This window comes from Planococcus citri, chromosome 2, assembly GCF_950023065.1.
Source record: "Planococcus citri chromosome 2, ihPlaCitr1.1, whole genome shotgun sequence".
NCBI classification, from domain to species: domain Eukaryota; kingdom Metazoa; phylum Arthropoda; class Insecta; order Hemiptera; family Pseudococcidae; genus Planococcus; species Planococcus citri.
In genome coordinates this window covers 13457304-13471396 of record NC_088678.1, presented here as the reverse complement: position 1 = coordinate 13471396, position 14093 = coordinate 13457304, and the positions used below count along the sequence as shown (strand labels likewise).

At 33.3% G+C, this 14093-nt stretch overlaps 1 protein-coding gene across 1 annotated transcript in view; it reads left to right on the top strand.

Moving 5' to 3' along the window:
- Positions 1–8033, top strand: part of LOC135834742 (zinc finger protein 3 homolog) — a 43377-nt gene extending 35344 nt beyond the window's left edge. The window contains exon 8 of the mRNA XM_065348714.1: positions 7842–8033. The gene's annotated coding sequence lies outside the window, so the exon portion shown is untranslated. The remainder of the gene's footprint in view (positions 1–7841) is intronic.
- The last annotated feature ends 6060 nt before the right edge of the window (positions 8034–14093 follow it).

Here is a 14093-nt window from a genome sequence, read left to right as displayed (position 1 = left end):
GTTTATAATACACAGGATATTTCATTCCAATTATGATAGCGTTTATAAAATATATTCTCGATTATTATCTTTACATTATTTTTCATTCTATTATTTTCATCCAACCCTTTTGCATAATACTGTTAAAATGATCGGAATACTTTTACGTTTCGAACGTTCATAATGTGCTACGATGGATTATTAAAAATGGTTCATATAAATTGTACATATGTACGTGTGGTATATACATATCGTATATGATTGTATTAGTATATTATTTATGTCGTGTATTGTACGAGATAATTGTACTGTATGATGGAAATACTAGATATATACGCCAGAACGGGGACAAGGATCGCGAAGTGTGCTATTTGAAGATGTGTTCGCTCTTCGCTGAGCTCCTCACTGCGCTGTTCTATATAGCTGTGCAGCTCTTTAGTATAGTGTTATTTTGACGAATGACTATTTCATTCTTCGAGAAGTTTTCCTGTTCTTTGATTGATGAATTTTTTGCGTCATTTATAGCAAAAGGTGCATGGGGAGGGGGAATGTCTTATTACGAAATTATATGATGAGACCAAAGATGGAGACTTGAACGAAGTATTTGAACCAACCCAATTCTCATATTATATAGGTCTAGGTTTTTGATATGTATTGACAAGAAAGGGCATTTTGCTCTTATTTTTGAATTTGAATGGGATGTAGAGCAAATATTGTGTCTAGGTCTCAAAGTAGTGCGATGAAAATTCACTTCTTTCGCCCTCCCCCTTCCTCCTCCTCTAAACTCATTTCCAAATATTCAGGCATGAAATTCGGTCACTTAAAAAGTGACTTAGATACTATTTTCACTTGCAAGTCACTTTTGTCGCTATTTCGGCGAAAATGGTCAAAAGTCACTTTAATAAGGAAATGATCGACATTTTTCATAAAAATTCTTCAGAATCATCATTTAAAAAAAAAAAATTAATAATCAACTGTTCAACATTAAAAATGTAAGACGATGTGATTGGATAGAGCCGATATTTTCTAAACCATACAAACGTAGATCGAGAGATCAGGTAAACATTTACCACCTGTCAGAATTACAAAAAAATGTGGGGAAAAAATCACAATTTTACCGAATTTACCAAGAAAGCTGAAATTTGGGACATATCCTATTTTCGACACGCCAAATCGATTGGAAACTGTTTCAACCCGTTTTGAGCAGTTCTGGAGCCTCCAGCAGATTTTTGAAACTCGAAATTTCCACAAAATTTCATCAAATGGAGTTGGAAAGCCGAAATTCATCCTGCAAACTAATTTCAATACGCTACGAAGTCGACTGCAGGTGAATTTAAAGTCGTTGAAATTCATTTGCAGTCGATTTCATAGCGTATTGAAATTAGTTTGCAGAATGAATTTCGGTTTTCCAACTATACATATTTTGATGAAATTTTGTGGGAATTTCGAGTTACAAAAATGTGCTGGAGGCTCCAGAACTGCTCAAAACAGGTTGAAACAATTTCCAATCGATTTGGCGTGTCGAAAATAAGGTATATCCCAAATTTCAGATTTCTTGGTCAATTTGGTAAAATTTTGATTTTTTCTCCCATTTTTGGTCTAATTTGATTTTCAAAAATTTACCAAAAATCGAAAAAGGCACTGAAGCACTTGAAAGTTTGGCCTGAGCTTTCGATCTACCTTTGTACGGTTTGAAAAATTTCGTCCAAGTCCCATGTTGGAACGCAAAATCTGCGATTTTGGCTGACCTGTCAATCAAAATGGCCGCCAGTTTGTAAGTAGCTTCACTTCTTTTTTGAGGACAAGGGCTAGAAAAGTTCCTCAAGGACTCCCCCTTTCAGAAAAAAGTTGTCCCGGAGGATCGACGGTGGGGGGGGGTGCAATAGATTCTTATGCGGGCTCCCCGACTAACATAATAAATACTTTGCTCTCATTTCTCAAAATGTTGGTCACTTTTTCTCAAATTTTTGGTCACTTTTTTTGCTATTTTTCAGTCACTGAAGTCACTTTAAAAAATTAAATAGTGGATTTCATGCCTGAATATTTTCCGATTGACCGACAAAATTTACAGTTGCTAAAAAATTCTGGGAAAATGCTATACTCAAGTTGCTACAAAAGCTCTTCGCCAGAAACCTTTGCAATCTATCAAGTTGATCGAGTTGAAATTTCGCTCCTTACAAAAGGATTTCATTCACATTTCAGAACCAAATTTTGATCTGCTTAAGTTGATTTCTCAATTTTCGAAAATTGCAAAAATCGCCTCCGAATAGATCGAGAGCAATTTCGAGCCGATCTGGAGTCTTCAGCAGAATTTGAGTTTCCTTAAAGGTATTTGGATTGTGTATCACGAAAAGACGCCGTAATCAATTTCAGTGGATGAAAAATTAAGCATGTCAAAAATTGGACCTTGTGAGTTGATTGAAGTAAAAAAGTGAATCACGTATCCCAAGTGACGAATTAAAAAATGTATTTTATACAAGTTGAAAGTCTTATTTTTAAAAAAATCCAAAATCGTTTATTTCTGGAGCGAATCACTCGAGACTTTCTTACTCACAAACTTCTAAGGATATTTCGAACTAATTGCAGTTATTTTTCAAACCGATCTGGTGTTTTTAGCAAACACGAAGTTGATCTCCTCTTCAGGAATCATTCCGATGCTTTTGTTGAAGGATTTTGATCGGCTTGAAGAAAATTGCGATTGATGAAGGGGAAGGGATCGTCCGACTGCTCGAAATTTGTGTTTTGAGGTGTGGATGAAATGATCTTTCACCAAGCCAAAGTTTAGCTGAATGAGAGTGGCAGTTGTAACAATTCTCTCGTTCAGGGTTGGATAAAATCATAAAAAATATGATTCGAATCACGGATCTGACAAATCACTAATCACTGCAGTTTTAAAAAAAATGATAATAATTCTGAAAAGTGGTTTGAGTTTCTCAATTTTCGAATCATATGCTATGAATTGATTTTGGAGCTTCATCTTTTTGTTGTGAGAGGATTTTGACCATATTCATTTGAGACCTTTATTTTGAGTTGGAAGTCATTCAATTTTTGATGGAATAATTTTGAAATACCAAAAACTGATGAAATTTCTGTAAGATTTGAGAAAAAAATTGCATAAAATATGGGTAAAAACTTATTAAAATGATACATGAAAAAATGAAATAAAATTACACGAAACACAGAACGTTGTAGAAACAAGCTCAAAAACTATAAAAAATTTGGGTAAGACGTAATAAAAACTTGTTAAAATTGACGTAGAAGTAGGTACTTAAAAAATATTAAAATTAAGAGAAATTGATTTTAAAATAATCCGAAATTTTCAAAAAACTGTTATAATTTGATCAAATGAGATTCAAACAAAATTTGTCAAAAGTTAGCAAAAACTACATCAAAAACTCTTATTAAAATGTGTTCAGGTATTTGAACCAGTGCAAAATCAGTTTCTTCTGGGAATTTTAAAATCTACAGAATGACTTGATATCATCTTGTACATCCAGAATTTTGATTTGTACTTTGTCTTGAAATTCTTGGAGAAAACTGTGTTTGCACTGAAGACTTCAAGGCGCGAAAACTATTCCGGCTTTTCAATTCAATTTTGTCATAATTTTAAAAATTTTACTATTTCGTCAATTTTTGGGCACTTTGACGTTTTAAAAAATTCGCCAAAAATCGACGAATGAATATTTTTATTTTTTTTAACGTGTCAGAATTTTTCAAATCCGAGCTTTTAATCATTTTTAGTAAATTTTTTAAAAATAATTTTTGTGTAATCGAATACCAATTATGGGATATACAAAAAAGTTAGACCTTTTAACGTCCATAACTACACGCTATTTTGGAATTAATGTTTGTAAAAGCACTCTTTGATATTTGATAACTTATTTTTTCGTAGCTTAAATACCTACTTATTCGGAAATTTATGAACATTTTCAGATACGTGCTTTTTTCTACAATTTTCTGTTTAAAGAGCCGAATATTTTGTTCAATTAATGTTGCGAATAATTTTTTCAATTCTTTGGAGATCTAATTTTTCAATTTTATTCCCTTCTCCCTTGCTCGTTCCCTCGGCCTCCAGTACTTCAGTTAACTGAGCCTAGTTTTGTCGTGTTCATTTTCTGCTCAACATTCTTGAGCTGCTTTGTCAAAATAATTCTGTTGTATTTCTACTACTTATCAATTTTTTTAGTATTTTGGTTTTATGCAAAGAGGTCAATAAAATTTTGAGCCCCTTTTCTCAAACCTTTCATTTTTGTGAAGAAATTCCAAATTTGAGCATCCTGTGATACGATCTTTTATGTAAAAATGGAACCTTTTTTTTGGTAGCCCTTGTACTCAAAAAACAAAAAACAGTGGCCCTATTTACAAAGTGGCGCCCATTTTGATTGACAGGTCAGCCGAAATCGCAGATTTTACATTCCAACATAGGCCCTGCACGAATTTTTTTCAACCGTACAAAGTTAAATCAAAAGATCAGGCGGTGAATTTTTGAAAATTTTTAGGCCAAAAATGAGGGGGAAAATCAAAATTTTACCAAATTGACCAAGAAAGCTGAAATATGGGATATAGCCTATTTTCGACATGCCGAATCGATTGGAAATTGTTTCAAACCGTTTTGAGCAGTTCTGGAGCCTCCAGCAGATTTTTGAAACTCGAAATTTCCCAAAATTTCAAGTTTCAAAAATTTACTGGAGTCTCCAGTAATTTTCAAAAAGTCACTGGAGGCTCCAAAACGACTTAAAATCCACCTGCAGTCGACTTCGTAGCGTATTGAAATTAGTTTGCAGAATGAATTTCGGCTTTTCATCTCCATTTTGATGAAATTTGGTGGGAATTTCGAGTTTAAAAAATCCACTGGAGGCTCCAGAACTGCTAAAAACAGTTTGAAACAGTTTCCAATCCATTCGGCATGTCGAAAATAGGCTATATTCCAAATTTCAGCTTTCTGTCAATATGGTAAAATTTTGATGTTTTCCTCTCATTTTTAGCCTAAAATTAATTTTCAAAAATTCACCAAAAATCGAAAAAGGCACTTTAGCGCTTGAAATTTTGACAGGTGATAAATTTTTGCCTGATTTTTCGATCTACCTTTGTACGGTTGAAAAAAATTCGTGCAAGTCCTATATTGGAACGCAAAATCTGCGATTTTGGCTGACCTGTCAATTAAAATGGCCGCCATTTCGTAAGTTGGGCCACTTTTTTTTTAGTACAAGCGTTAGAAATGTTCCTTAGAACTCTCCTCCTAAGAAAAAAGTTGTGGATCGACTGGGGGGGGGTGCAATAGATCCTTATGCGGGCTCACCGACTAATTATAATAACCTTGAACTCGTTTTGATCAAGGTCTGTTTTTTTCATTCTTTAATCGAATAAACTGTGAAAAGTGTAAAAGTAAAATCACCAAGATGATATTAAAAAAAAAACATCTTGCGCAGTAGGCAAGATTAACCGACTTTGCTCTGTTATACAGGAGAATAAACAAATTTACCGAAATTTACGGATTTACCAAAATTTAGCAATTTACCTAAATTTACCAGTATACCGAAATTTACCAATTTACCCAAATTTACCGACGAAATTTACCAATTTACCGAAATTTACTAATTTACCAAAATTTACCAATTTACCCAAATTTACCGATTTACCAAAATTTACCAATTTACCAAAATTTACCAATCTACCAAAATTTAAGAATTTACCAAACATTACCCCAGCAATTTACTAACATTTACCTCAGTAATTTACCAGACATTACCCACTAATTTACCAATTTTCCATTTTACCAAGAATTACCCCAGTAATTTACCACCATTTACCTCAGTAATTTACCAGACATTTCCTAACTAATTTACCAATTTTTTACCGAATTTTAATTACCCCAGTAATTTACTGCCAAAGGTTTTTAACAATTTACCAAACTTTACCAATTTACCAAAAATTACCCAAGCAATTTACCAAAATTTTCGACCAACTTTAATTACGAGTAATTCACCAAAAATAACTAATCATTTTATTTACCTACTAAAAATTACTATGTACCTATTAATTCACCAAAAAAAAAAAATTATCAAAATTTACTGGCTATTTACCAAAAACTTAATGTTTTTTGTTAAAACAAAAATTACACTAGAAATTTTTGAAAAATTTTGATTTTTTATGGCAAAAAAATTTTGGACGGATAAAATTAACAAAAAAATTAACAAAAAAATCAACAAAAAACTTTCTCCTCTTGACTCGCGCGGGATTCGAACACCCGACCTCCGGCGCACCAATCTGCAACCTACACACCCTAACCACCCCTTCTGTTTGTTGGGGGGAGCCGTTTGCGAGATATAAGGGTTTACACAAATTTCTGCTTATCCATATCGTTGAAACACACTTAAACGTTCATATCTCGTAAACGGCTGAATCGATTTCAACCAAATTAAAAATTTCTCTAGTTCAGTATCAAAGCAATATTTTGCCATCATCAGTTTCGACTTAAAGTTTGGAGCTTTTGAGTTCAGCCCGGCACAAATTTATACATAAATTGATATATAAATAAATAAATATATAAATATATATATAAACTTATCTCGTTTTGCGCCATACGTCTTATCGTGATCAGCACACTCCGAAACGTCAAGAAAATCCACCCCCACCCAATTCTTGAACCATCATGACAAATACAATACCTTGACTTTCCGTTTCACGGCAAAGTCGGTAAAAACAACTCAAATACTTGATTTATTATTGCTGAAATGAAGACTAAGATGGTCTAGATGTTTCATTATGGATGAGAGATAATGATAATACCTACCTTTTATTGCTTTAATCTGCAAAATATGGTCTTGAAACTTCCTCCATTAATGACACCCCCTAATTCATACGTAGCAGCTATGAATTTCTCAAAGCTTTATTTTGTTCTACTTTGTAGGTACGTACAACGATGCTTGTTCCTTTAGCTCGAAGGGATGAGAAAATTTCCCATTGATGAAAAAAAATAATGTTAATTTTTAAAAAATGGTAATCGATTCTTCTACAACAATTTTTTTTTAATATCTGAATAAATTTTCATCTTTTTTCAGTAAGGTGGAAAAAAGAGAGTGAGAACGTTTTTATTGCATAAGATTTTAATTACCTTACAAGCTATTTGGCCTACAGTATTTTATTGCTGAAAATTGTTTAACTTATACTAAATTCAGATTTTTTTAATTGAAAAAAAAACAACATACAATTTGATATTTTAGGTAAGATGTTTGAAATGTGCTCATTTTGCAATTTACAGTTTCATCGCAGACCATTCGAATTTCACACAGCTCCCATCGACTCCTCACCTCACCATTTTATACTATGAAAAGAAGAAAAAAAAATGGCAAAATAATCACAATGAAAATATAAAATAAAAAAAAAACAACTCCCCACGAACATTTACATGCATAAAACGAACGTCAAAAAACAGTTTCGCTGCAGCAAATGAACCCAACCAACATCGTATAGAATAAAAATGGGTATTATCAAAATTATATCAAATGATAGTATATACACGCGAAAAGAATAAAAAGAGCTGTGATTGGTGATTTCAAGCACGTTGTCGAGCGTACCCCGTTAACAATCAATTATTATTGTGTACATGGCATTTGAAAAGCTATTGAAACAAACACGCGCTATATTTCTAGCGAACAGTTTTAATTATTTACGAATACGCTATGGCGTATGGCCGCCATTTTTCACACTTAGTAGTTTTATTTATTTTACCCTTTTATTCGCCGCGGCCTAAATAGAAAAGGCATGTTAAAATAAAATGAATTTATTATTGAGAAATTTTATACTCTTTTTTAACTACTCGTACCTATCGATATAATGATGTGATTCTGGTTTGATTTCAGATTCAGAATAGAAATGAGCAACCTATATGGCTACCTACGCTTGTATGATATAAAGCCTTCGTGGAAAATGTTTCTGCTTCGATTTGTCAAGTTTTTTGTATGCACATCGTTGATCAAAGCTGTAAAAATTACGTATGCAGGTAAGAAGTATGCGATTGACACTTGACAGGTGACATATTCCCCTCGAATGATACACTTCGTACATCGCTGTGTACTGTGTAGATTTTATCAAGCCTATTTATGTGCAGTTGGGAGTAAAAAAAATCAATTTTTAAGACCGCGAGTATAATAATTAACACGAGTATAGAATACGAATGGTTATTTCTATTTACCTACATTGGTCCGCATTGTGTGGATTTGTAAAAAAAAAAAGCAATCTTTATTTTGCATATTAACTAATAAATTTTCAATTGCACGCATTCTTAATCCTCTGCCTGTCTTTTGTTAAGGTTTAAATGTTATTTGAATCAGTAGCAACGAGAGTTTAAAATTCATACATAAAAGGGTTACCAACACGTGACAAATATACATTGGCGGAATTGAAAACAACATTCATCTGTCGGCGACATAAAATCGGATTATCGACACCGACGACGACGTCCGTTGCAGATCGCCTCCCCGGTTCTCTAGGTACGATAGGATTGAATTTTTTTTTGTTTTTGAAATCATAACTGCGATGTCCTACCTATCTTCACTATGGTATAGGTTAACCAACTCGTCGCCGCTCGAGCTCGACGAATAAACAATTTCAAACACTTAGGTATGTATGAGTTGATACTGTACCTCTTAACCCGTTACTGGAAAATACTCGAAAAACGGGACATTATTTACATGCCGGAATATCTCGAATGGTTAGACTTAAAAAAAGTCCATCGTAAATGGAATATTAATTTTATAATGAAGTAAATGCAATACCTACCTATATACCTTAATGGCTTTGTCAATATGAAAATAAAAACGGCGGATCGGCGCTCCAAGGCGCGGTCAGTTAAAATAAAAACATAGTTACGACATTATAAGATCAACAAAAGATCAACCATCTAATATAGGAAATTTAATACTTTACCTTTTTTCCCCCTTTTTTATACTCTTGTAAAGTTACAATGTTGTAAATTTTAGTTCCTCTCTTCAACCTGCTTCACGATGTGTGTATGGTCGAGGTTCACTCGTGTTTCCGTTACTAGGTATAAATTCATTTTTAATTCTAAACCGCATCTAAGTATTACGAGCAATCGAGCATTAAATATTAAATCCCTTTTTTTATTTACTAAACTGAATCATGATTTGGCATACATTAGCGTTTTGAAATTAAGGAGAGTTTGGTATTTCGTTTTACTAGGTACCTAGATGTTTTTTTCACACTTAATATTGTCGTCATGCAAATTTAAACGGCGACAAGCGCCACTCGACGATTTTCAATTTATAAGAGTTTTAAAAGTTTGAAACGTAAATGTTGGAGTGTTTTTTTAACTAATGAGGGAGCGATTTAGTTCGATTGTTTCAATACTTACGACTTGTTGTTTGAGAATGAGTAATTAACTCGATGCGTAGGTTTTGTTGGTATTTCTATATGATGACTGGATACTCGAAGATGTATTGGTTGGAGAAGGTGACGGGGTGCAGGGTATGTTCAAATGTTTTGCGATTGCATTGGCAAGAGATTTCTGAAGTTTGTGACGTAGTCTAGGATCTTAGATAATTTGTTTTGATTTATTTCGGTTGATGGTGTAGTAAGATGATGTTATTTTCATATTCTTTCAAATTGAAACTTTCATCAGGTCACTTGTTGTCGAAAAGGTTCATGAGTTTCTTACAGATTTTCGTAGCTGGACTGGTGTAGCTGTTTCTAAAACGAAACTAAGTAGGTATTGATTTCAAGAAAGAGGAAAGAAAAACACTGACTACTGTAAAGACCTATTCGATTATTTTTGTTTTTATTGAAGGGAGCTGTTGCCAATTTGATTCAGTTTTCATAATAGGTAGATAAAACAGCTAATGAATGATTAATTGTTGTCAGAATTATCAATACAGCAGGTTGTTTTGTGAAAATTGCCAACAAAAATCAGTTTCCTATAGGGTAAGGTTGCCCAAATCGTACCACTTTTTAGTTTTTTCAACCTGGACTGCGCTATAATTATTTTTTGGAAACCATTCATGCACCAAATTGTACCTTGGTCTTTTGCCTACCTTTGAGCGCAAAAACGAAAACTGCATCTCAAATAGCAGAGGCGCTATTTGAATCCGCGCAAAGGTCTCAAAAAGGTACGATTTAGGGACCTAGTTGCTCAAATCATACCATCAGTTTCTCAAATCGTACCCATGAATGAAATTGATGGAAATAAAGTTTTGTAACCTCCCACCACCTCAAAATCAAATTTTAATTTTCCCTATGTGGCTATATAATGTTTCCCCCACCCTTTGACTATCATTCCTTCATCTGATCGACTTTTTACAATGCCTCTTAAAATGTCAAAGAAAGGTGGAGTTAGGTATTTCATATTGACAGCAGGACTCATTCAAACCAATTTTATTTTCACTATATTCCTCCAAAGAGCCCTCCATATCGTCCACAGACCATATTCTATTTTTTTTTCTTCTCAACATTTAATGACATAACATACCTGTATTGAAATCATGGTACAATTTGAGCAACTCGCATTTTTTAACACCAATCTTCTCTCACTCAGGTTGATGTTGATGAAATTTTTTCATAAATATCTCTAAATGTAGGTAGGTAATATTAGGGTAAATGTGCCTAAGTTTGCGCGCTTCCTAAGATTGCGCAGTAACGATTTCTCAGAACCAGTGAGAGTTACAACATTGATACCGCCTTTACTTGAAAGAAGAATCAAAATGACCATACTTCATGTTTTTTGGTGATGGTAGCACCAAGTGTCGCGAAATGACAAGCGAAAAACTTTTTTTTCAAATTTTTTTATAACTTTTCCAATAAAAGTCGCACGTGAAAATTTTTATGGAAATGGCAGTAGAAATCTAAATAAGCTATTTTTAGATTCGTCATTGTCTGGGGATTATAACAAGCACATATTTCAAGTACTTTCTGCTTAATTAGGTTTCAATTTTTGAATTTTTTAAAAAAAACCCCTGTGCCTAAGATTGCGATTTTTATTTTTTGCTACTTTTCTAAGACTAATAATGATACTTTTCAAAATTATCATTAAGAATCCAATTTATTTGAATGAAATGACACCTTATACACGTATATCGAGTTTACTCCTTGTCAAAAGCTAGGGAGAAATGGGGGTAATGCTGGAAATACCAGATATGAGCGCCTTTCCAGTGTGGTTCACTCAGAAGTTTCAAATGCACATTCGTGTGAGACATTTTGTTTGCTTTCATCATTAATTAAACAATATTGACAAATTTCTATGTTTTTCACTGGTGCACAATCTTGAGAAGGTGAATGCGCAATCTTAGGAAGGCATATGCCTAAGTTTGCGCATCTGACTTTTTTTGGTTTTTGGTCAAAATATCAAAAACTAAATCGATTAAAAATTTTATTTCTGGGGCAAATCATAGCCAAATGTTTGAGGAACCTTCTGTACAAATTTCAATATTCTAGCTGCTTTTCATAAAAAGTAGTGGCTGTTTGAAAATTAGGTGCGCAAACTTAGGCACATTTACCCTACATACTTTTGTGAGGATTAAACATAACTTAGCTTTTCAAAATTGTTTTGTTGCAATTACGTTACATAATAAGTCAGTTTTTTAATGGAAGATGAACTTTTTCTAAAAAAACGTGATTAAAAAATACACCAATGATTCAATTTGCCTGATATTGGTATCAGGGACATCAAAATGCAAGCTAGTAACACATTTTATCAGTAGAAAGTGCCATTTGCGGATCGTTTCTGCGGTAATAGGTGGTGGTACAATTTGGGCGCTGGTACAATTTCGGCAACCTTACCCTAAAAATTGCAAAAATTTCAAAAATTCTACGTTTTAGTAAAAACTGTAAAAAAAATGTCAAAAATCCCCCCCCCCCCCTCTCAACAAAAAGTCTGATTTTTGTGCCAAAATTGCAAAAAAAAAAAAAAAAAGTTTGTTTGGTATTAAAGTGATCAAAAAAATTTTACCTTTTTTTCCAAAATTAATTGCTGAGGCGGAACAACATCAACGTTGCAAACCTGGAATGTGGGAACTTTGTACAAAATTGGAAAACTTTCTAATGTAATTATGGAAGCCAGGAGATTACAAATTGACATATTAGGAATAAGCGAGACCCAATGGACTGGAAATGGTAGAAACCAGGCAGATAAAGATTATGAAATGATTTACACTGGGAAAGACACCCGCACAAACTGGGTGTGGGTATATTGATAAAATACCAGATTCAGCAATAAAATCAGTGCCATAATTCCAAAATCAGAGAGGATACTACTTGTGAGATTGGAGGTCAAGCCCAAACCTATTGTGACAATTCAAGTTTATGCGCCAACAGTGGAAAGCAGTATAGTGGAAACCAACAACTTCTACAACGACCTAGGAGAAGTGATGAGCTCCTCAAAAAACAACGATGTTGTGTTTTTGATGGGAGGGGAGACTTCAATGCCAAAGTTGGGAAGGATCATGGCAGCCAAGTTGCTGGAAGATACACACTTGGAGAGCAGAATGAAAGAGGTGAAATGCTTGTAGAGTTCACAGAAGGACACAATCTAGTAATATGCAATACCTGGTCAGGGTGGTTCAAACAGCATGCAAGAAGATTATACACGTGGGTCAGTCCTGGAGATCGAGTCAGAAACCCGATAGACTACGTACAGTGGAACCTCGATAACTCAAAACTCTTCAACTCGAAAACCTCTATTAGCCGAACCAACCTCCATTCCCCTTGAAATTTCCGTAACACTCAATGTTAACTTTACTCGGATAAGTTGAAATTGACTATACAAACCAGTTGTAACTCAACTCTAAAATTTTGCCAAAAATAGTGAGAAAGCCTCTATAAGTTGTACGTTGTCTGGCGTTTACCTCTATAGCTCGAATATTTCAATTCATACTTCTATCTTTTATGCACTTACATTTCTCTTAATTCATTCATTTCGTAAGACCTCTATAACTTGAACACTCTCAAAATCTTACCTGCATAACTCGAAACTGATTATCTCGAAAACCTCTATAAGCCGAATGAATGGCCATTTCCCTTGGATTTCGAGTTATCGAGGTTCCACTGTACTATGTGAAAGAAGGATTCAAGAACACAGTGAAGGACTGTCACACTATCCTGGTGCTGACTGCAACACTGACCACAAACTATTGGCTACAAAATGCCAAATAGTCTTGAAGAGCCAGAAGAAGAGCAACAAACAATACCAACAACTTGACATTGCAAAAATCAAATCAAAAGACGTGCAAAAGGAATTCCAAGAAGAATTGAAAAATTGGCAAAATAATTGTGAAAATTGTAGTATTTTGTTGAAATATGAGATTTTTGTCAGAATTTTAAAAAATGCATGTTTGTTAAGTCAAAATTTCCAGAAAGTTTTTTTTGCTAAAATTGCTCACAAACCCCAAAAAGTGTTGGTTTTTGCCACTATTTCAAAAAAGTAATTTTTTGGTCAACATTTCCAGAGAGTCTTACTTACTTTTTTGCTGCCAAAAATCTAGTTTTGTAAAAATTGCAAGCAAAAATTAGTTTCTATCAAAATTACTAAAAAACCTTATCTTTTTGCAAAAATTCCAAGAAATTCTACGTTTCTGTAAAAACTGTACAAAATGTCAGAATTTTTGAGAGAAAAACTGTTTTCTATTAGAATTGTCAGAAAGTCTTGCTTGTTGTCAGAATTGCAGAAAATGACTTTTTTTTGGTTAAAAATTTCAGAAAGTCTTGCTTTATTGTCATAAAAAAATCTTACCTTTTTTGTCTAAATATTGTGAAAAATCCTGTTTTTCTGTAAAAAATATTGTAAGCGTTTTTTTGTCTAAATTTGAAAAAAATTCATGTTTTTTAAAATCAAAATGATTAAAAACGATTTTTTTTCCAAAATATTGCAAAAAATTCTATTGTTTGAAGACATGTATCTAATATAAGTTTTTTGTCAAAACTTCATAACTTTTTCTGGTCAAAATTTTTATATAATTTCGCTTTTTTTGTCGCAAAAAGTATGCATTTTCTTGTCAAAGTTGTAAAAAGTAGGTTATCAGTTATATACTTTACCTATTAAAGTAACCAAAGAACGTTCACAAAATTGCTATTTCCTTTTTTTGTTAGAAAATGGGAAAAAACATTTT